Genomic DNA, 23,624 nt, shown 5'->3' with positions numbered 1-23,624 from the left:
GAGAAAGCAAGCAGTGGTGATTAGGGCCCTCCTTTCCTTCCAGTGGAGGCCTAAGTACAGGGGCAGAGCCAAGCAGAAGGCAGGCAGCCTTGGGGCAGTTGCATGCCAGCACTGATGTCCTTAGCCTGGACCTTGGGTGGTTCCAAAGGGCTCCTATGGCTTTTGGTAAAGAGGGTTGGAGCAGCTTTATGGATCTGAACTAAGGCCATGAGTGGTTTGATGGGTATGGGTTTGACACTCCTTCCACATCAGTTTTCAGTCAGGATTTCTCCTTTTCAGTGTCTTACTAAGGTGGATTTGCCCCCTTCCTATTAAAGAACAAAACAACACATCCAAGTCCATTCCGACTCTGAATATTCAACTTCTGCCTTCTAGTATGATAAATCCTGACTATAAGTCTCCTGTAACCTTTCCCGTGTAGATTTGGTTGACTTTCTGTCTTACTCTGTCTGTAAGTACAGGTCCACGAATCCCAATGCTTATTAACTATATAGGCTTAATTATTTAGGTTAAGCACTTACAGTAATAAGGATGAGTATTGTGACGCCTTTCTTTTGACTTCCCACTGGCACAAACCTATTGTGTGTCTTATCCAAACCAGTGGAATCTCAACATTTGGATTAGCACCAGGAAAATGCAAATAATGGTGTTATCTAGGAAGTGTTTCAAGGAATCCATTAAAGTACGAAATCATCCTGCTAATCTCCCCTGCGGGGCTGTTCTGCTGCCAGCTTGATGATACTGAAGACCATTATACATCCAGTCAGTGGCACACAAACTCTAGGCACTTTAACATTTAGCATACCCCTATCAGCAAGGATGCTTATCTTCCCTTCAGTGTGAGCATCCTAGAATGCTCTATGGGTTTGCACGGTTTAATTCTCCACTCCTTCTCTAGTGATGGCTTCTAGGGAACATAGGGACAGAACACCTCAGAACCCAGTCTTCCATGAAAATGGACTGCAATGTTCAAATGCCTATAGTTAAGAATTTGCATATCTTCCACTCTGGAGGTTCCTTCCAAGTAGGTAATCAGGCGGTTGACATCAAGATGGGCTTTGTATCTATAAATACCTTCCTAAGTGCTAGAGCATTTTCTGTAAAATAACTTGGGTACTTCTGGTTCTTTTGTGGTGTTCAAAAGTACCGTTACATGTCACGACTCCATATAGTGGACACTGTTACATCCCTACCTTATAAAAACGTTTCATGGAAATTGAGGTCACTCAGTATGTGATAAAAGTAGATATCAAACAAAGTCTTGGAACTCCAAAGCACAAAACACCGAATTGCACAGCTTCTATTAGAGGGTTTCATTTCAGCCCAGAGCAAGTCCTGCCTCCACACAGGCAATGGGGTGCTCTCTGAGAGTTGGGTGTGATAATTATTGAATGAAGCCATGGGATTGAGTTGGGGTGCTGGATAATATCTGCCACAGGTTTGTGGCCTCAAATTCTGATTCTGCCACATAGTTGCCCAATCCTAAATAGATTAATCCTACTGGGTCCCATTTAGGGGAAGAAATACTTCATGAAGTTGTAGAAAGTAAATGTGTTAACACTTAAATCATACATAGTGACAAAAGATACACCCGGAGTAGCCTTAAACGATGGTTCCAGAAGATTAAAAGGGATGATGTAGAGCCCTTAGAAGTCTTGACACAGAGTTGGCCTCTGTAAGTGGTAGCCATAAGCCACGTTCATTCATTTTATGCAGTTTTGCACTTAATTATGACTTAATTCACTTAATTATTTGTGGTCTTATCTACTTGACATGGCATCCAGTTTTGCAAAAGTTATCCAAGATTGTACATTGGTCCTGATTTCCTATTTCTATGCTACATGTGGACTTTCCTATCTGTTTTTCAAAGCTTTCTTCTTAAGGTCTTATGAGTCTCCTACCCACTCTCCTAATCCCATCCTGCCCATCGCTGCTCTGTCCATGGTCCTGACTCTACATTCTCGACTCCTTCAGTTACACCAGTCTTCATGTTTCAAGCTGTAGCTAAAGTTCCAGGTCTTCCAGAAAACTCTCTCTGGTTACTTAAACTTCATCCTTACAGATTACTAGTATGAGTTTTGGAAGGGCTTCAAAGCCTATGTGGATAATGCTTGATTTTTTCCCTCCCATGGGGACCATCAACCGTGACTGAGAGTGAACTGCGCAGGTATCAAGGCTACATCATATTTAGAAATTATACATAATCAAAACCTACACTGAATGCATTCTTAACCATTACATGTAATACTGGTACGATAATGCATCAGTAAATTACATAGAGAAAGAATAAATAAAATCAAGAATGTCTACAAAATAGGCACATGATACTTCTAGAGAATTTTTCTAATATCCTATCAAAATACTCATAAATGTGTGCAAAAATGTGCAAAGGTGTTTATGGCAACATCAGACATCAAAACACTGAAAACGCTGTATAATCAATGATATTTGAAACTGCTGGGCAGTCATGCACAGATACCATGTAGCTCCTAAAAAGATCAAAATGGATCTTATGTATTGACAAGAGAAGACATCCATGCTACAATATGTGTAAAATGTTTCAACAGCTTATATTACTTCATTTTTAAAAAACAGAAATATATCGTTGATATATTTTATGTTCATTTATAAGTAGAGAAAAGCAAATGTCCAGTAACTTGTTAAAATGTGTCTAAAGAGTTAGATTTTGAAGGTGAAGGTATAGTGAGTAGGATCACTTATGTTTTAAATACATATACAACAAATACAACAATAATTCCTTGATGTCACACATTTCACCAAATCAAGACAGTCATATATACTTACAATGAAAACCTTGAGTGTGTTTTCTTATAGTCTTAAGGGTTTTTTTTTAAATAGTTTGTGCACGATTTTAAGAATTGTATTCTTTTTTTCTTTTTTAATCCTTTTTTATTTCCTTTATTATTTTTATTGGATATTTTATGTAATTTCCTTTAGACAAGAGCAATTCTGGGTTAAAATTTTGAGAAGGGTGGGTGGCCCCATCCCCCAACTGGGGGCCTTGCTAACTTCTGGACATGGTCTCTACAGGTTCCCCCTCCCCTTTGTTGGACATTTCAGCTAATCTCATCCCTGTTGGGTCCCAGGAGCCTCTTGCTTTCCTGGCATCTGGGACTTGCTGGTCGCTACCCCTGGAATTGAATTTTTCTTAGCGTGGATTTCTCTCCAGCCATAAGTACTATTTGCTTGCGTTCTTTCGTATTTAGAGATGCATTCAGATGCAACATAATTCTTCTAAAGAAAACAGCGTGTGTACTCAAATTTCATCATCCTATGTACAATTCGAGTGATGATATTTTAAAACATAGATTAGATCTTAACTGGCTTTGTACTGACCAGTCAGGATGGATGACTGATGTATTTCATGGCATCTTGGCACAAATCAGGCTTGTCTTTAGCTGTGTGAATTAGTTGAAAGTGCCACTTGAGTCTGTCCTTCACTTGTATCCTCTTGCTTTCCGTTTTTCTCACCTATCCCTGAGTCAGGAGACAACATCAAAGGACTCTGCTTACTCAACAGGGGGGCAGGTACAGTTGTTATGCATGTGCTTTGGTCAAGATGAAGCAAAGTGAGCTGGCATGATGGAGCAAAAGGAGTGTAAGCCTTGGAGTTGACAGATCTGGGCTTGAGGCCTGACTCTGTCATTGTCTACTTGTGTGGCCTTATGCAAACCAGTAATCTCTGGGAGCCACCGTTCATGTGTGAAATGACTAGCAATCACTACCTCTTAGACATGTGATCAGGTAAAATGGGGCAATCTGTCAAGTGTCTGGGGCATGATTGATGCTAATACATGTTAATAATCTCTCCCCTTCCCCAAATCCTCCTTCTCATATGTCCTTGACTTACCTTAAGAATGTGAGTCAGGGCTTTTCAGTATCTATTACTAGCTGACTTTCTCTGCCAGGGACAGCCCAATCTCTTGTCCAGTGCTGTGTCATGTGGCCATTGTTTCTCTTGATTAAAGGGCTAATGTTTCAAACAATGATTTTTTTCAGCATCAAATGCACACTTGTGCACAGCTTAAAGTACATGAAATACAGCAACTCAGCTATTCAGTCCCAAGTGGTAAACTTGGTCAATTTTACCTTTTTGCCCTCAACTGAAAGTTCTTTGGGCTCAGACACTGGGCTACAATGTAGACCTACTTTATATGCCATGCATGATTATTAGTAGGTGCATCAAATACCCATTGACTGAATGACTGGCAGGCACAGACATTGCGTAACCTCTTTAGGTATGAACAAAGCAGTCTTCAAACTGGCCAGCAGGACTTGATATAAAATGCAACCCTGATTGTTGGGGCTTAATTATACTTCCTAAGCAAACACAGCTATTCCTATGTTATTTCAGATTAGATAAGATCTTTCATCTGTAGCTATCCTTCATTTTCTCATTGGCTTTACTGGGGCTCATTAGTGTAATGGAAATAACTTGAGGCAAGTTTCGAGGTCCAAGAGCACAGGCAGATGTCCCTGAGCTCAGGGAAAGTACCTGGACAGGCTGTGGGAGAATGAGAAAAAGCTCTGGAGAAGGCAATTGAGAAACCTCCCAGTGAGACATTGTCTGCGGATCACTGGCCCGATAGCACATAAAGGCCCCATCTGAGCCATTACAGCCTATTGTGTCAATGTGTTTTCTGGGAGGCTGTCATCCATAGATCACGACTGGCAGTGAAGGTAATACTTCCATAGGAACTGTTACTATTTCCCATCGGTGAATTCTATTAGAGGTCCATGGGTTACTGCCAGTGGAGTTCATATTAACTCCGTCAAGGGGATGGTGATCAATCCCATGGAGTTTTGTGAACACACACAGAATATATTTCATACTGTCATTTGGATTTTGTATTGCACTTCCATGATCCCCACTACATGGTAAATCTAATATCATCTACTAAAATTGCTACAGAGGAAAAATTTTTTCCCATGCCATTTCAAGGCTGAAATACATGTTCACTTCTTTTCTTCTCCAGTCACAAAGATTTAGACATAATTACAAACCATTGACTTCTCCTTTGACTTAAAAATTAGGTCTGATGGAAGGGCATTTATTGAATGCCCACTGTGTACCTGAAAACAAAGACAGATATCAGATGATACCCAAAATGTAATACACTGGTGTTCTTAGAAGAGTTATGAAGTTAGAGACACAAGTGATTCAGGAATGGCATTATGAAACAAGTAACAAGATATGACAAACTAACTCCTGAGTAGATCCATCACTTGGTACAATGGCCATGTTCCCCAAAAGGGTGAGTATAAATTCTGTAGGGTATTGAAAAGAGTAAGATAGTTTATATAGAGCTTAGTAGAGAAAATAGACGGGTCTCCCTAGACTGATGTATGGGTACTAAATGAATTCCTCTTTCCCCTGAGGTAGCAGCAGATCCTTCTTAGTCGGTGGGGATACCCTCTGCAATCCTATGCAGATGCCTGGAGCCATGAGTAGACTCAAACTTTGTATGAACTGTGCTTTTGACCCATACCTGTAATGATGTTTAATTTATGAATTGGTCACAGTATGAGATTATAAACTATAACCAATAAAAAATGGAACAATTGGGATAAAATGTCATATAATGTCATGTGAATATGATCTATTGAAAAAATCAAAACAGATATTAATATTTTCCGAACATGGTTGACCAGGAAAAGTGAAATCACAAGTAATGGGAGGTTCTGGATATGCTTTGGGTCACTAGTCTGGGAAGAACAGGAAGTTAAGGGGGATCTATAGAACATTGCCTAGACGAAAGGCAAGTGTAAGTGTAAGTCAATAGCTGGTAGTGATCCATGGGAGGAACAACTTTTGTACATGCTCAAGGTGGGAGAAAATAGCATCAGATCTCCTTTCCTTTCCCAGGAGGCGCTGCTCAGTGTAGGCTAAGCCGTATATGTATGTGTGTGTGTGTGTGTGTGTGTGTGTGTGTGTGTGTATTATGTATGTATGTATATGTATATGTATATGTATATGTATATGTATATGTATTTATGGCTTATGCACATATATATTACACACATATATACATTATATACACATGACTTACTGAATATTATATATTATATATTTCACATAGTATATAAGTGCATACATTAACAGCATGTCACTTGATTGCTGTGATTTTCTTTCATTTATCCAGATCATAAAACATTCAAAAGCAAAACCAGCTGCCCTCAAGTCCACAGTTGATGACCCTCTAACAACAGTTACTAATGCTTACATTAACAGGTCCAACTTTTTCACAGGCTTAACAAACTTCCCGCACCGACATCCTCTCTGGACTGCTCTCTCATCACTGGGATTTCTCTTGCCTGTAGACTTTCTGTTGTCTCCTCAGTAGATTCCATTTCCCCTTCTGTGGTTTTCTCTGGAAGGCTCTAGTACTCCAAAGTCCCCCCACCACTGCTCATCTGCTGCCCTCTGACAAGCAGGTACAAACCCATCTTTTCTAGGAGGCCTTCCTTATTAAGGTGTTTATGGATTGCTCTTCTCTGCTTCCCATTTAAAAATCACCTTCATGGGCTGGAGAGATGGCTCAGTGGTTAAGAGCATTGACTGCTCTAACAGAGGTCCTGAGTTCAAATCCCAGCAACCACATGGTGGCTCACAACCATCTGCAACAGGGATCTGGTGTGTCTGAAGGTGGCAACAGTGTACTCACATAAATAAATAAATAAATCTTAAAAAGAAATCACCTTCACAGCTCATCTTTTCCTCAGTATGCCATATACTCACCTATAAGGTGTTTCATTTGGAGGTCATGCTCTGTGGTTAGATCACACGTTTCTAACGATGAAAGCCAGGCTTCCGTTTCTTTGACTTCTCCCTTCAAGCCCCGCAGCACCAGAATACAGTGCTGTTTGGAGTCTGCGTTACAGGGACAGTCAGATTCTTTCCCAAAACAGGAAGTAAACATTTTCCTTTTTTCCCCCTTACAAACAAAGTTTTAAATGCTGCTTAAGCTTTTGGTCGGATCTGAAGATGCCTATTTGTTCGTCTTACAGTGTTAGCATCACTAAGTTAATACTAGTGCCATTGTTCTCTTACAACACTGATGCGTAGTTGTGCAGATTTTATGTACTGGGGAAGTACACGGGACGATGGCAAGTAAAAGAGAGAACTGGGTGGCAAAGTGACATGGTCCCTACTCAATATGTAGTTTCCAGTCGATCGGTATCTGTAGTGGGTGTTTGGGGTGGGATTAAATGATAAAATGTATAGGAAGGCTCGGTTACTGTCGTAGTTAGGGTTTCATTGCTGCGAAGAGACACAAGACAACTCATATACAGGACAACATTTCACTGGGGCTGGCTTATAGATTCAGAGGCAGGCAGAGATGGTGCTGGAGAAGAAGCTGAGATCCTCTTAATCCAAAGGCAGCCAGAAGGAGACTCTCTCCTTCACACTGGGCAGAACTTGAGCACTAGGAGCCCTCAAAGCCTGCCTATACAGTGACGCAGTTCCTGCAACAAGACCACACCTCCTCCAATAAAGTCACACCTCCTAATGGTGCCAGTGTCTGTGAACAAGCATTCAAACCACCACAGTTAAATATATTCATATATATATGTATATATATATATATATATATATATATATATAGAGAGAGAGAGAGAGAGAAAGAGAGAGAGAGAGACTGGTTTAAGGATAATAATTACTGGACAGATATACTACATTACTAGTATAATAAGTGAATAGAAATGTTCCATAGAAGTGATGATCTTTCATCTCCATTTCTTATTTTAGATAGGAATAAAAAACCAAAGAACCAAAACCAACAGCTCACAGCAAAAATAACAGTGCTTTTGGGGGGAAATAAGATTGAGAAAAAAACCAATTAGCATGGAGGCAACATGTGAAGAGACCATAAAAAACCACATAAACGATGGGAACTTAGACATTTAAAAAATCAGACTAACTTCCAACTAAATGCAGCGCAGCACACAGGGCTTGAAAAGTGGAAGTGGCTTGTTAAAGGGGCTATTTGGGAAATTAACAGATGACTGCTCATCGTGGAGACAAGACCAGAATGGACAGAGATTGAGGAAGATTGTGTAAATGATCATTTTTAAGACAGAGGAGAATAGATCCATATGGTATGCCCCGGTGGTTTGCTACACTGAGCTGAGCTAATGCACTTTATATCCAGCAGCCAGTGCTGCATAGTATGACATGTTAATGTGTCGGCAGAAAAGGCTGTGCAGACGAGCCAATGTGATGCTCTACTGACACACTCCTTTACCAAACATAGGTGGTTTGCTTCTCATTCTGGAAACAGGCTTACAAATACAGAAAACTCGATTTTCCTCAAATGAAGAACAATAGATTATCCCTCTTTAATACACTCATGGACCCACGATGGTTCATACATGTCTTTTATGTAGATCATTGGTTTTCAAAGTGTAGGTGGTGACCCCTTTGAAGTCACACATCAGATATCCTGAATATCAGATATTTACATTGTGATTCACAACAGTAGCAAAATTACGGTGTCAATGAAATAATTTTATGGCTTGGAGTCACCACAACATGGGTAACTATATTAAAGGGTCGCAGCATCAGGAAGGTTGAGAACCACTGACATAGACTCTGAGGTGTCTACATCTGAAAAATACATATGCATTTTAGCTGGTATATTAGTTAGCATTCAAATATTCAGGGATTTAAATATAAAAATTGGGACTTTCTGTTTACTATTTCTTCATCGTAATTCAGTAAGCGGGTGGTAGGAGCCTCCCATTCAAACATTGGTTCTGTTCATTAATGGAACCTACACAAATAACATTGGCTGGATCAATTCCGCACTCTTCGGGGCTCTGCTCACATACACCTGTGTTCATAAGTGGTGTTTGTGACTTAAGGAAGGCCTGCAGTCTATTTATATCTACAGGTGGTTTTTTTTTTTTAACATATGGACTTCTCATTACCCCAAATGCTTTTTTTTCTTCCTCATTTAAAACTGACCTAGATCCATACTAAACAGGCCACAGATAAGTGAGATAAATGAATCCCAGGAATAGAAAAAGAAATAATGAGTTTTGTGGGCAAATCAAACATTACTCTCCTAATTCCGCCATTAGCTGCTTAAAGAAGATCTGTTGGTCACCTTCAGGTAGTAAGTATCGTAGTGCATTCTTTTAAGTTTAATGTGATTTGATTGCTGTGGTTCTTGTGGAAAAACAAGTGTATATAATGTCAATATATTCTTATTAGCTGCCTCCCACATAACTACTTTAACAAAAGCTAACTCCTCATTGCTGTACCTTGGTGTTCCATAACTAGCAGAAATAGAACTTAAGACCTCCACATCATAATTATCTAGTTATTACTTATAATGTTGATCAGGTTATAGAAATGAGATAAATATGCATTTACATATTTGATTTTTAATGAAGATTTTGAATACTTGTCTATATTATCCTAGAATATAATTTGTATACTAAGTTAATAGCCTGTATAACTCCTGTGTTATAAGGATTATTTTGGAACTTGACATTTTTTTCACATCTGACTCCTAAGGTTACTACCCCACCCCGTTCCCCAGAGGGAGTAATTAGAACCCTGTATCTTAGTTAGGGTTTTACTGCTGTGAACAGACACCATGACCAAGGCAAGTCTTGTAAAGGACAACATCCTTGTAAGGCTGGCTTATAGGTTCAGAGGTTCAATCCATTATCATCACGGATATATGGCAGCATCCAGGCAGGCATGGTGCAGGCAGAGCTGAGAGTTCTACATCTTCATCTGAAGGCTGCTAGTGGAAAACTGACTTCCAGGCAGCTAGGAGTAGGGCCTTAAATCCCATGCCCACAGTAACACACCTACTCCAACAAGGCCACATCTCCTAATAGTGGGCCAAGCATATACAAACCGTCACACCCTGTTTCTGTCTTTGACCATGGAAAGGGTTGTATGGGGCTTAGGCCCTATCCCAAGGAGTTCATATCTCAGACTGTGCAGTTTTTGGGTCTGCATTCACTTTACCAAGTTCACCCTGTCTTGTTCCAACAAGGAATCTAAGGCCATTAAGCCAAAGGAAGATTTTTCTAAGGATGGCCACTATTTCCTCCCAGTATGAAAATGTTCTATAGAAAGTACAAAATCTACAACCTTAGTTATTGCTCTTATGGACAAAGAGTGCAAATTGAGAAGCCATAAAAATATAAATACATGAAAAATTAATGCAATGGGTTCTTTTGTCCTGGTGATTTTACTTGGTCAATAGGTTATTGACAAAGACAGTAAGCAGTCATCTAGCATGAGGTAATCTAGTAAATTATAACTAAATATTTTTAGGTCATACATATACTAACCTATTATACATTGAAGCTCAGTTTACTGTTCCTTCGATGTTATTGATATGCAGTTGTGTTTTGATGATCAGATTCAGTACACTTCCTTTGTACCACCATAATCATCATGTAAATATTTTCTTCCAAATCCCTGTAGTGGGGGCTGGAGTGGTGGAACGGTATTTGAGAGCACTTTCTGCAGTTCCCGAGGATCCAGGTTCGGTTCCCAGCACCTATGTCACGTGACAGTTCATAGCTGTAACTCCAGTCTCAGAGGATGCCACACCCTCTTCTGAGCTCTGTGGGTACCAGACAAGCACATGGTACTCAGACATGCCTGCATAAGAGATTCCTATAGGCATAAAACATTTTAAATTATAGATCTTCAATTTGTAGTCAAAGGTTTATGATTTTTCACATGGGCGTCTTTCCATTGTAACATATTTCCATAAAAGTACAGTGTGATAAAAGTTTGAGCATGCTTACCTTTCCCTAAAAGGCCACCTCTCACCGGCTGAGCATCTTCTGGTGTCACATTTACCGCAGCAGCTGTCTCAAATCATTCTTTACAACTGTTTTTATTTTAGACTTTTACATCTAGTTAAGTGTATATCAAACTTCAGAAGTATCTCTCCTCTTCAAATAAGTATCGCCTTTCATTTTTTTCAAATTTTGTGCTCTATTGGTTTCTAAAACAAATTCTATTCTCACTTATCCATGATTATTTAAAGTTGAATAGACGCATACATTTTCTCTATCTTATCTGTAAAAACATTTTAAAAAATCATCCTTTGAGAATGTTCTACTTGGGAAGAGAGCCTGTGAGTAGCGTGTAGTGTCCTGTTTGCAGTGCATGTCTTTATGCTTTTTCAGACACAGCTGGGCCTGGGGAGTTAGGAGAGCTGTTCTGTGCTCTGATCTTATTTTTATCCGGGACCTATTGTCATTCATGCCTTGAAACGATGTGACAATACTACAACAACAACGCAGTAGATAGAAGCCAAAGCCAGGACAAAGGAAATGAAAGCCAGGGATGTCTCAAGCTTGGGATAAACATAGTGAGCTGAAACCCAAAGGGCACAGTTGTACGTAGTTCAGTAGGCTTTGTCCTTAGCATGCTGATGACCTCGGGTGAGAAGACACCTCATCTCTCTGGGTTTCCTCAACTAGAAAGAGCAACGTCTGAACTAGAACATGATTTCTGCATTTGTATGCCAGGATTTTGTGACTTGTGTTCTCTGGAAACCATTATGATAGATAGAAAGACAATACTGGTTTTCATGACGGAGGCGTACCTTGCACACATAGCCAGTTGTCTTGTAAAGTGGGTACTGTGGATCATAGCATAGAGAATGCTAGGAAGTATGGGATGTGTGTTCTGTCTCCAGTGCACTGAGTGAGCCTTGGAGTTGACTATGATGCACATTCATCGGGGCAAAATAGGCAGTTTGACCCAAAATACAAACATTATTGTCTGGGTCTGAACTGCAAAGTTCACTTTCACCAATGAGAGGAAAAAAAAAACCTTAGATATGTTTATTAATTCACTTAGATGTGGATGTCCGATTTGTAAAGAAAAATAACTTTATAGATCTTACATCATAATATGTCTACATGACAAAACTACTTTAAGCACTCTGGAAGTGTTCAAGGGGAAAGCAGAAACAAGGAAAAAAGAGACAGAGGCAGTAAATCCCACAACCCAGAATTCATACTCCCCGATTGCTCAGGTAAAAAGCTATTTTAAGAGAGATCAGGTAGATAAAGGGCTTCGTTACAGCAGATCACCTCAAACTTACCATTTTAAGAAGTGAAAATTGATTTTAATTTGACTTAAATTTAGCACAAAGAAGAATAAACCGAAGTGAAATGGAAGATTTGCTGAACCAATATGCTTCCTATGGATGCCAAGAGGAGGAGACCTTTGCCTTAGTTTGTCCCTGTATTTATGGTTATAAATAAGGAGGAATGGAAGTAAAACCACTGAATGCTACCCCCCCACACACACACACTCACTGCATTAGCAAGTGGAACAAGTGCATGCCTTCCAGAAGAATGCAGGTGTGCTTTAAGACGCATGCTCAGAGGAGCACCTCACCAGGACTTAGAGTCCTACTCTAGGTGGCAGATGCAGGACCAGCTTGGGAATCCTGTGTCAGTATCTGTCAGTTGGCTCTTCCCCACCCGTTCTATCCCCTCCTTCTCAGAGAGGCTGGGAAGTCTGCATGGAATGGTGCTATCCCAGAGAAGCCAAATCCTACAGACATGGTGGGATAATGTAATGCACGCCAAGAAGTCACCTTGTCCCCCTTATTTCAATTCCTAAGTTAATGCTCTCCATTTCCTGTGTTTAATACATTTCTTGTGGAAATTTTCTCAAACACACACTCTGAATTAAAGGGAAAAGTGTCTCTACCAACTTGTCCAGGACAGGCGTTCACTATTCCTGGTGGAGTCATATAAATCCTCATGCCTCCATACATGACCTAAAGGGAAAACATAAACAGGCTCTGAATTCCACCCCCCCCCCACACACACAGCTTATGTACACGATTTCTTTGCCTTGCCAAGAATCTGCCTCTTGTTGACCTTTAAAACACTTATTAGAATATTTATCAGTTATTAATGCATGTGTGCGTTCACAGAAAGAAGCTAGCTCTCTAGCTACTTCCTGCTGGGACTAATTTAGGTTATAATATCTTGTACATGGATTTGAAAATAACTGAGTCCAAGAAAATAACCAATAACCAAGGAGGGAAGACTCCATCTACTCAGAAAGAGAAGCCTGATTAGCCAAGAGGTGCAGACGTGGAGCTCACTGGCTACTACATTTGAGTTTCTGGATTCAAAGAGCCAGCCTCCCAATAACACAGACATGGAGCTACTGCTGCTCATCACTGTTGCTGAGTGAAGGAGTGTACAAGTGCCACCACAACCACATGTCACAGAATGGTTGCATTCAATGCAGAAACAATTTTTCTCATAGTTCAAGAAGCTGAAATCTAAGTTCAGGGCATTGTCAAGATTAGTTTCTTTTGAGCATTCTCTCTTTCTCTCTCTCTCTCTGTTTCTCATTTATAGGTAATCATTTTTTCCTTCTTAGTCTTCCCTCTGTGTCTGAGAAGGTCACTAGTTTAGGGTCCATAGTAATGACCCCATTTTAATTCAATTGCCTCTTTTAAATTCCCACCCCCAAACACAGTCACAGCTGAGGCACTGGAAGGTAGGTTTTCACCACCTGAATGTGGGTGAGGTACAATTTCAATCTGTAAACTGTAGCATTCCCTAAGGGGGTGGCTCTCTGGCCACCCTGACTACAACAGCTAAGTCAGGGCTGAAACTGCTGGAGAGTAGCTTTCTTTCACCAGAACTGTCCTTCCACAGCTTTGTGAAATGCTTTACTGTGTCACAATTGAAGAGTCCGTTGCTCTCTGCCAGAGATGGCAGGATTCCAGCAAGGATTAGAGAGTTTCCTGTGCCAATTCTGTAATGAAGGAAAGAGAGGGCAGAAAATTGGGTATATTAGGACTTCCAATCTTAGCTTTAAGATAGTTGGAAGTGCAGGCTTTAGTTCCATTTGGAGGTTTCATTTGTATGGGAAGAATGTTATTTATGGGTTAATGTAAAGTTTGGATATTTTCCTCCTCATTCAGTCCAACCTGAAGGGACTTGAATTTGAATGCTCTGAAACAGAATGAAGAGGGTCAAAATAGAATCGGTTTGCTAAGTTATCATGCAAGATTCCCTTGCTGGCACTTGCAGTATTTTCTTTGGCTGACCAAGTACTTTTCTCCCTGGAAAGTTAACAGAAAACAGCTGTCTAAGAAATGGGTCAGAGCAAATGTATTTGGCCAGGTGCAGGATAAATAGATAATAGATTGGCTAAAATTGCCCTAAATAAAACAAAACAAATCTCTTGAGTCATACAGACAGAACCTGAAGGTTTTCAAAGACAAAAAGATAAAAAAAATTCAAATGTATTAATGGTAGTTCATACTCATACTTCATAGAATTCTGTGGCCTAAAGCTTGATTCTTGGAATTATAATGATCAAAATATCAAAATATCAAAATATCAAAAAAATCAACCCAAAACACAATTTGTGCAAAATTGTTACAAACTATGATAGTCTATGACGAATACATTAAGTTGATAAACACAAAACAATTCTTTTAGTTTACTTTTAATAAAATTAATAGGGTTCTTTCTTTCTCCCTCCCTTCCTTCCTCCCTCCCTCCCCCCTCTCTCTCCCTCTCTCTCTTTCTTTCTCTCTTTCTTTCTCTCTCTCTTTCTTTCTCTCTCTCTCTCTTTCTTTCTTTCTTTCTTTCTTTCTTTCTTTCTTTCTTTCTTTCTTTCTTTCTTTCTTTTGTCCTAAAATATCAGGTATGACATTTTAGATGACAACTTAGTCTTTTGTGACTGGGAAAAAAATGGAAGAAATATAAGGACAAAACAGAGAGAAGACAAGTGGATAAAGTGCATGCTCTACAAATCATGAATAGCTGAGTTCAAATCTCCAGCACCCATGAATGAGTTGGGTGTAGTAGACTGCACTTGTAATTCCAGTGGGGGAGTGGGACAGAAGGAACCCTGGAACTCTCAGCCAGCCAGTGAAGCCTAAATGGGAAATTCTGGTTCAGAGAGGGGACCCTGGCTCTAGAAGTCAGGTGGGGAAACCATAGGGAAAGGCAGTTGAGGTAGCTCTCCAACTTCCACAGGCAAGTGCATGGGCATACATCCTGTGCCCTATCAAAGAGAATGAGAAATTTAATGAATCTGTTAGACAGAAAAATCCCTGTGACCTCTTTGTTTTTTTCCCCCCTATTCTGTTTCAATTGTCTCCATCCCTTAATAAAATTAATAGTTACAGTTATGCCTGACATGAGAGAACCCTAGAGTTCAGAGGAATCTTAGGGATTTTCCCCCTGGAACTCCTTGGGTTTAGATGGTATTACTTGGCCTTCCATTTCTCTTGTTGAATTTTTTGTCTTCTGCATGCAGCCCTCCTTACTCTGTTCATCTTTAAATATCATTGGTTCTGTCTTTCACAGGCCTCTCTATGCCTGGGAGATCACTGCCTTTAGCAACCCTCCCTGTATTGATGACTCCTACTGCGTATCTGTACCATAGTTCATAAATCTAGCTTGTTACCCGATTTAGAGTCTACCTTGACACTAAGTGTTTACATGCAAAACCAAACACCCCAAACTGAAGTTTTCAGCATCTTGTGGCCAGCTTCCAAGACGACCACAGCTCTTAGTGTTTTCACCACTGGGTACCGCTGTTCACACCAGAGAGCACTGATCATTATACCTCAAATGACACTGTGAAAGTAATGGCATTTGTCTTCCAAAGTTAGTTTTTAGAAGAGGCTGTGGCTCCTTTAAAGTCTTTTGCACACCACTCACTGTAAGAGAAGGCTGCTGCTATGTCATGAAAATGACTCCCAAAAAGATACCCCTTGTCACAAGTGGCCCCTCCTGCTAGCAACCAGCATGAACTCGACCCCTACCTTGCCTTTTCTAGTCAACCAAACTGGAAGGAGACCAGCGTTAGCCAAGCCCCTGATGCCTGCAACCTTGGCCAGCACCTTAACTACAAGAGACCCTAAATGAACCATCTAGCTGAGCTACTCTCAAACACAACCTCACAGAAACTACAGAATAACTCAATCTATTTTGGTTTGTTTTGGGTCATTATGTTTGGTATATTTTGTCATGTGGCAAGTAAATAATCAGTACTCCCAACCTGCCTTTCTTTCCTCAGTGGTCCACACCGGAATCCAAGTTTATCAGTTCATATAACAACTAATGACAACTTTGGTCAAAGTAGTGACAAGAAGTGAATGGACTAAAGAGACATTTCAGTACATCTGTTGGAATTTGGGAACAGATAGTGTAAGAGGTATTAGAGAAGAGTAGGGCTTTAGGCTTATTCACTTAGTGGTAGGTTTTCCTGAGATTAATTTAAGTTCAAAAGAAGGTATGACAAATTCAATCATGATGGGAAGAAAAATATTTCAATAGGATGTCACCTTTATGGAAGAATGCTGACAGTCTTTCTCGTTTTTGTTTGCACTCTTGAAAGCTCCTGTATGTAAATTACCACATTTTCAATTTACAACAATACCGTGAATAACTGGATTATTCTACAATATATGTAGCAAAAAGAGATATTTGTCTTAGTTAGCACTACCATTGCTGTGTTGAAACACCATGATCAAAGCTATTAGAGAGAAAGAAGTTTTTCAGCTTACACGTCCATGTCACAGTTCATCATCAAAGGAACTCAGGACAGAAACTGAAGCAGGGCAGGATCCTGGATGCAGGAGTTGGCGCAGAGGCCATGGAGGAGTGCTGCTTAATTACTGGCTTGCCATTCATGGATTGCTCAGTCTGCTTTCTTACACAACACAGTACCATCCACAATTGCCTGGGCCCTCCCCCGTCAACCACTAATTAAGAAAATGCTATACAGGCTTGCCTACAGCATATCTAATGAAGGCATTTTCTCAATTGAGGCTCCCTTCTCTCTGATGACTCTAGCTTGTATCAAGTTGACATAAAACTGTCTTGTATAGGTATTGGGGATTTAGCTCAGTGGTAGAGTGCTTGCCTAGCAAGCACAAGGCCCTGGGTTCAGTCCTCAGCTCTGGAAAAAACAAACAAACAAACAAACAACTGTCCTGTGCAATCTGTTAGGAGATCATTTTATAAAAGTTGTGACAGAGGACTCAATGAAAGGTTACTCAGGCTAAAGATTGAGCTTATAACTAAAATGACAAGAACAGGAGAAACGTTAGATGAGTATGATTCAGTCTTCAGCAAGGTAGGTGGGTCTATCTCTTAGCTTTGCCTCACCATTTCCTGTTGCTCCTCTCTGGCTTCATTCTTGTAACATGGCGACTTCAGGCTCCCAGCCTGGCTATGCCCAAAATTAGATCAATGCAGCTAGAGCCAATCTCTTCAGCTAAATTGTAGAAACATTCTGAAATTCACCCTGATTGGATGTCTACTCCCAAGTCAACCATTACACTAGCTGACTTTATTAAAAAAGAAAATCAATCATTGTTCCCATGAAATGCTACATATGTGTAAAATCTGGGCACATGCAATTGGGCCTCAGAGCTTACCAAGGAAGAAGTTGTTAGGTCTGAATGTAAACGGAGAGTAAAAACAAGAGAGTGCTTAAGCTAAAATTAGAATCAATTGGCCGAATACTGGAAAGTGTCACTTGTACCCTAGCATGGGAAGTGAATAGTCTTGCAGGTTTCAAAGAGAGAATGGCTTCCATCATCCTTCGACTCCCAGCTAGCATTGCATTTCATGCTGGGTCAAAGCACTCTCTGCTCCACATGCTGTGAGTGGAGCCTTGCCTATGTCAGTGCACTGTTGTTTTTGAGATTCAGATGCCGCAAAGTTCCTTGGGACAGAATGAGACTGAGGAAAGAGAGACACCATAGCTATGAGCTCTGGACCAGGGATAGCTGAATAGGAACGTACTGAGCTTCCTTGTATGCTAAGACCCGGTTTTCAGCTCGGAATCTGAGAGGGAAACCTCACTCCCACTGCAGGCAGGACTATAGAGCAGGAAGGAGGCAGCCTCTGCTGTATTGTCAGTGAGCAGATTTCCCTGGGGCACCTGCGTAGAAAGCGAGTCAGAGCTGGGAGAGGCAATCAGGGATGCCTGCTCAGAGGAAGCTTGCCAAGCTTCCCACTCAGACTTCTTAAAAAACTGTCCAGTAAAAGCTATGGCTCACCCGGGTGGGTTTGCTTTGAGACCATTCAATGCACTATAAGGTGTAAAGACTTTCGAACAAAAGCACATTTTGAAACCAGGTTCTACAGCCAAGTCACACTTCAATTGTGTGTTCCTTCTCATACATGATCAGACACGAGCTAATTAACTCCAGCATAGGGAGGCTAAAGGACATTTCTTCATGACTCCTGACCTCACTTTCTTTTCAATTCAATGATTTTTGCATATTACGTACTTCAGATACTTCAGGGCAAATATGTGCTTCGGTAACACAATGAAGATGAAAATATATAATATAAAAACATATATTGAGGCAGAAAGACAAAGGCAGTATTTAAACCAGTATGGCATTATAATCCTCATTAATAACTAGCAATAAAAATTGAAGTAATGAGCCTACATTCAGAAAGAAAAAAATGGACAAAAATGTTAACATGGATTGGTTTCTTTAAGGATGGAGAATAATACTTAGCAGTTGGTTTTACATGGGATACAAAGGAACAATTAAGAATGTCTGCCTTTGGGGGTTGGGAATTTAGCTCAGTGGTAGAGGCCCTGGGTTTGATCCTGAGCTCCGGAAAAAAAAAAAAAAAAGAGAAAGAGAGAGAATGTCTGCCTTTTGGAATGTGTGTATGTACAGTAAAAAAGAAGAAGCAGTACTTTGCATTTGAACACCAAATGAAAACAAAAGTGGCTTAAAGTTTTATTCATTAGTTTTCATTCATTTCTAACAATAATTTCCAAATCTGTTCAAACTCACCTTTTACTAATTTGGGGACATTTTCTGGTGTAGATGTCCATAAATCTTGAGAGGAATATTGCTCTTTTTAAAAAAACGAGCTGTTTTTAAATTTTAAAATGGTGAGTCCTTGGTGGGGGAGGGGGCCGCTGTAACCCTCGCCCCCATATGCAGAGATGCTCCACATAGGCTTGGCATCCCATAGTTGCCAGCAATTTATGGTGACTGTCCCACACAGAAGGGGCACATCATCAACTCTTCCTGCTAATGCAATCTTGTCTTCCTGGAATATTTGTAATATTTTTCTCATATGGATAGGGAATATTTTTTTGAGAGTGCACAGTCATGTTAAAGTAAATACCCTGGAGAAATACTTTCAATTAAAATTCAGAGAGTTTAGAAATCCAGGCTAGAAAGGATTTCCCTGACCTATAAAACCTAATAAGATTTTTTTCCCCTTTCCATTTTATTCCTTCTCATGCCTCCTAAGTGTGTGAGGCTGTCCTGCTTTTTTACCTGGTGGCCCCATTTAGATATGCCCTCTAGACATCTCAGTCAGAAAATGGCTTTCAAGAATATTTCAAGAAAACTTGACATACTGATCTACTCTCAAACACAATGATTTTTTTCCTGGTGGAAAAGAGAAAGAAACCACACACACACACACACACACACACACACACACACACACAAACACAAGCACGAGTGTGTTGTGTGTGTGTGTGTGTGTGTGTGTGTGTGTTTTAAATACATGTACATGTGGGTGTATGCATGTGTAGGTATGCGACCATAGTCGGGTGTGTGTGTGTGTGGCCAGGGCTTGGCGTTGGCTGACTTCCTTGACTGCTTGCCATCTTAATATTTGTATTTACTTAGTGTGGATGTGTACACATGAGGAGGTCAGAGGACAACTTCCAGAGATCAAACTTGGGATTTTAGGCTTGGTAGCCAGCACCTTTAACTCCCGAGCCATCATGCTGGGTCCTTCTGTCCACCTTATATTTGAGACACATCTCTCATTAAAGCAGAGCTCATGGATTTTTGTCTGGGCTGACTGGCCAATGAGCTTAGTGATCTATGTCTGTCTCTCTGTGTTCAGTGCTATGATTTTACATGTATGCCACTCCTCAGCTTTTATGGGGATGCTAGTGTTCTGAATTCAAGTACTACACTCATGGTGGGAATTCTACTGACTGAGCCATCCTCAAGGCCCAACAACAACAACAACAACTTTTTTTTTTATTAACGTGAGTATTCCTTATTTACATTTCGAGTGTTATTCCCTTTCCCGGTTTCCGGGCAAACATCCCCCTAACCCCTCCCCCTCCCCTTCTGTATGGCTGTTCCCCTCCCCATCCTCCCCCCATTACCGCCCTCCCCCCAACAATCACGTTCACTGGGGGTTCAGTCTTAGCAGGACCCAGGGCTTCCCCTTCCACTGGTGCTCTTACTAGGCTGTTCATTGCTACCTATGAGGTCAGAGTCCAGGGTCAGTCCATGTGTAGTCTTTAGGTAGTGGCTTAGTCCCTGGAAGCTCTGGTTGCTTGGCATTGTTGTTAACAACAACTTTTTACTAGGGATATCTCTGACTAGAATAAAATTAGTGGTTCACTTCAGAGCCTGAGACAGGAGGCTCACCTAAACCCAGGACAGCTTGGACTAGAATAAAATTAGTGGTTCACTTCAGAGCCTGAGACAGGAGGCTCACCTAAACCCAGGACAGCTTGGGCTACATAGCAGCAACACTGTCTGAAAAAAAAACGACCACACAAACCAAATCAAATAAATTGACTAAACTTCCCTCCAGCCACAACTGTACAAATGAAGGAGGAGACAGGTAACCATTGTGGTAACTGACTAAAGGAATTAGCATTAAAAAACAAGGATGGGGCTGGAGAGATGGATTGGTGGCTAAGTGTGCTACTCTTAGAGAGGATCCAAATTCAGTTCCTAGCACCAATAGCAAGTAGTACACAACTGCCTATAACTCTAGGTTCAGGGGATCCTAAATCCTCCTCTGGCCTATACTCAGGTGCACATACCCACATGTAGACAGACAGACACACACGTGCACATGCACATGCACATGTGATTATGCAGAAATAAATACTAAGAAAACAGGGGTTGGAGTCTTGAAGGGCAGGCAGAGCAAGGGTGAGTTGGATTTGTTTCAGCGTGTGGATAGGCAGAAAGTGTCCTCTCTCCTATAGGGCTATAGCACTGGCATTTCATCTATCACACAGGCTAAGAATGCAAGGACTGAGAATTTCTTGGTGAGTTTCATACACTGAATATGTGATGCATGTGTCCCGTTTAAGTGCAGTGCCTAAAACCTTGTTATTCAATTATTTAGAGTCCTTGCTATAAAATACTAAATGCCTGAGCTGTTCTAAGGGAAGGGAGACTCTTTATTTGTAAATGTGTTCTCATTAGGATTCTGGTTAAAAATAAAGATAATCAACCCAAATTTGTTCAAACCCTGACATTCATTGGAGCCAAGAAGCAGGAGATAGGTGAACTGAATGTTGAGTACAAGTCTTCATTAGAGTTGATTCTTGCTGGAGGTAGAGCTATAAATAGGGTTCCAAGAGAAGCACTGGGCCAGACGCTTAGGAGGCCTTCTGCCTAGAGGACCACAGACCATAGCCTGCACAGAGCACCAAGAGAACACCTCTATCAAGTGTGACCACTGAAACTACAACAACCACTTTCACTGAAGAACGCTAAGACAGCACTGCAGGATCGAGTACATTGAGAGGGACTGGAGTTCTGTGGAGGACTTTGAAGTTGAACTGCAGAGATGCTCCCATGTTCAGTCATCCTAATCCATGGAGGGACTTGCTAAACTTTCCACTGCTGAGGGTAACCTCAAGTCATAACCTCATTCTCTCTCATACCAGTTTTAGTGAAGACACTACGAATAGCAAGTAGGATCCTTTCACTAGATTTCCAGGAAACCCACTGGGGGCTGAGAAACAACGGCCACCTTCAAAAGCTGAACCCCATAAGGAAGAAGACAAGCCAAGAGTCTAATGAAGCTCAAGAAACAGAGCAAAAGAACTCAGAGAGCGCTATACAATTTCTCTGTAAAGGGAGCACAAGCGCAACTCCCAGGTGTGATGACACCGAATTGTCCTTAAGAACACAGAGGTCTGGGGAGGTAACATCGGTGGCAGAGTGCTTACTGAGCATGCTTGAAGCCTTTGTTTCAACCCTAAATACCAAATATCTTAAGTGTGATGGCCTAAGACTGTAATCCCACGACGCAGGGAAGTGGAAACAACAGGAATAAATCACTCTGTCCTACACTGTAAGCTTGAAGCCAGCCTGAGCAACATGAGTCTCGGGAAAGAATAAAGAAAAAGTGGAGCCAAAGGGTTAGGGTTAGGGTTAGGGCAAAGACAGCTCCATGGGTAATGTTAGAACCTCTGATTGCTCCACCTCCCAAAAGGCATATCATACCCAAGCAGTCCCTTAAGACCAGCTACCAACTTCTGTGGTGGCCTAGCAACTCTGAGGAAGAGTTTGCCTTTCTCTACTCTCATGTAAGTCCAGCCCCTTTGATGCCTAGATAACCCCTAGTTATAACTTAACTTCTACCCAGTGCCTTTTTGTCTTGTAACTACCTGCAGTAGGTTAGGTACTGTGGCCTAGGCTACATTATGTGGAGCTTACTCTCCCTTACTGCCTCCCCCCCAATAATCTGTATGTGCAAGACACACCTCCCATCCCCATTGTTCTCTGGAACCGAAGCTTCTGTCTCTTTCCCCTCGAGGACCACATCATGGCACACAGCTGCTATCTATTCTTATGCTCTCCCTCTTCAGGACTTCATCATGACTGCCTATGGCCATGACTCTGTCCTAAAAAAGTTCTTTGGAAAGAAGAAAAGAAAAGAAAGAAAAGGGAAAGAAAGAAAAAGAACTACCTTCAAAGATGATAGATGGAAATTTGTAATCAGGCTTCAGACTTCAGCCCAGATGTTTCTTTTAGAAAGCATATTTAAAGGGTTTGCAAGGGTGTGGACACTCCGGGTTGGCTCTAAACCCATGGTCCTCCTGACTCACACCCTTTTCAGCATTTGCCCTTCAGCATGTGCCCCCAAAGCAGGTAAGGGCTCCTACTTTCAGTCCTCAATTCATTCAACTGCCCTCTCACTGGAAAGCATCTGTAGACATAATCTGGTAGCAAATGTTTTCTAGAAAAGCAATATGTACTATCTTAGGGAAATGCTTGGCTAGAGTAATAGGAAAATATAAATGTAGTATCTGTCAGCACACAGTCTTAATTTTCTAGTGCAGGAAAGTATCCAGGTAGTGATTCTTTTCCTTTGCTTGACCCTGAGTCTTCTTGGTTGTCCCTTCATAACTAAAATGTGGCTGAGCATCTCTAGCTAACTGAGGTAGACAGGAAAGGCACAAGGAAGATGTGGATTGGCTGTCCCATCTGCGAGGAAAACAGAAGCCTCCCCAAACTGGAGACTCCTTCAGTGTTGTTTGAGCTGGAGCTCCTCCTAAATGGACATGTTGCAGTCTGCCCCTTGTACCTTGGGAGAATGGATATCTTTGGAGCCAAGATCTTGGTTGCAATCAAATTAAAATGGGGGTCATCTGTGAGCACCTGAGTCAATATGACTGGTTTCCTCACGACAAGGAGAGATGTGGGTTCAGTGACATGCATGCTGGAAGAATGCCCAGTAAACATGAAGCAGTCACCCATAAGCCACTTTTAGAGGCCTGGAACTGGGCCTTCCCTTGGCCAGAGGGAAGCAATCTGATTAACACTTCAATTTCAGCTTTCAGCTTTCAG

General features: G+C 41.1%; 1 long non-coding RNA gene across 2 annotated transcripts in view; it reads right to left on the bottom strand.

Annotated features, from left to right (window-relative positions):
• LOC103690543 (uncharacterized) overlaps positions 1-23,624 on the bottom strand; it is a 59,728-nt gene that overhangs the window by 17,728 nt on the left and 18,376 nt on the right. Inside the window, exon 2 of one of the 2 annotated variants that reach the window (XR_015629608.1) lies at positions 10,339-10,616. The exons of the other annotated variant lie outside the window; for it this stretch is intronic. This is a non-coding gene — a long non-coding RNA (uncharacterized LOC103690543). The remainder of the gene's footprint in view (positions 1-10,338; positions 10,617-23,624) is intronic. 2 annotated transcript variants of the gene reach the window in all.

Source organism: Rattus norvegicus, chromosome 9, assembly GCF_021556685.1.
Source record: "Rattus norvegicus strain SHRSP/BbbUtx chromosome 9, alternate assembly SHRSP_T2T, whole genome shotgun sequence".
Classification (NCBI taxonomy): Eukaryota; Metazoa; Chordata; class Mammalia; order Rodentia; family Muridae; genus Rattus; species Rattus norvegicus.
This window is presented reverse-complemented; position numbering and strand designations above follow the sequence as displayed.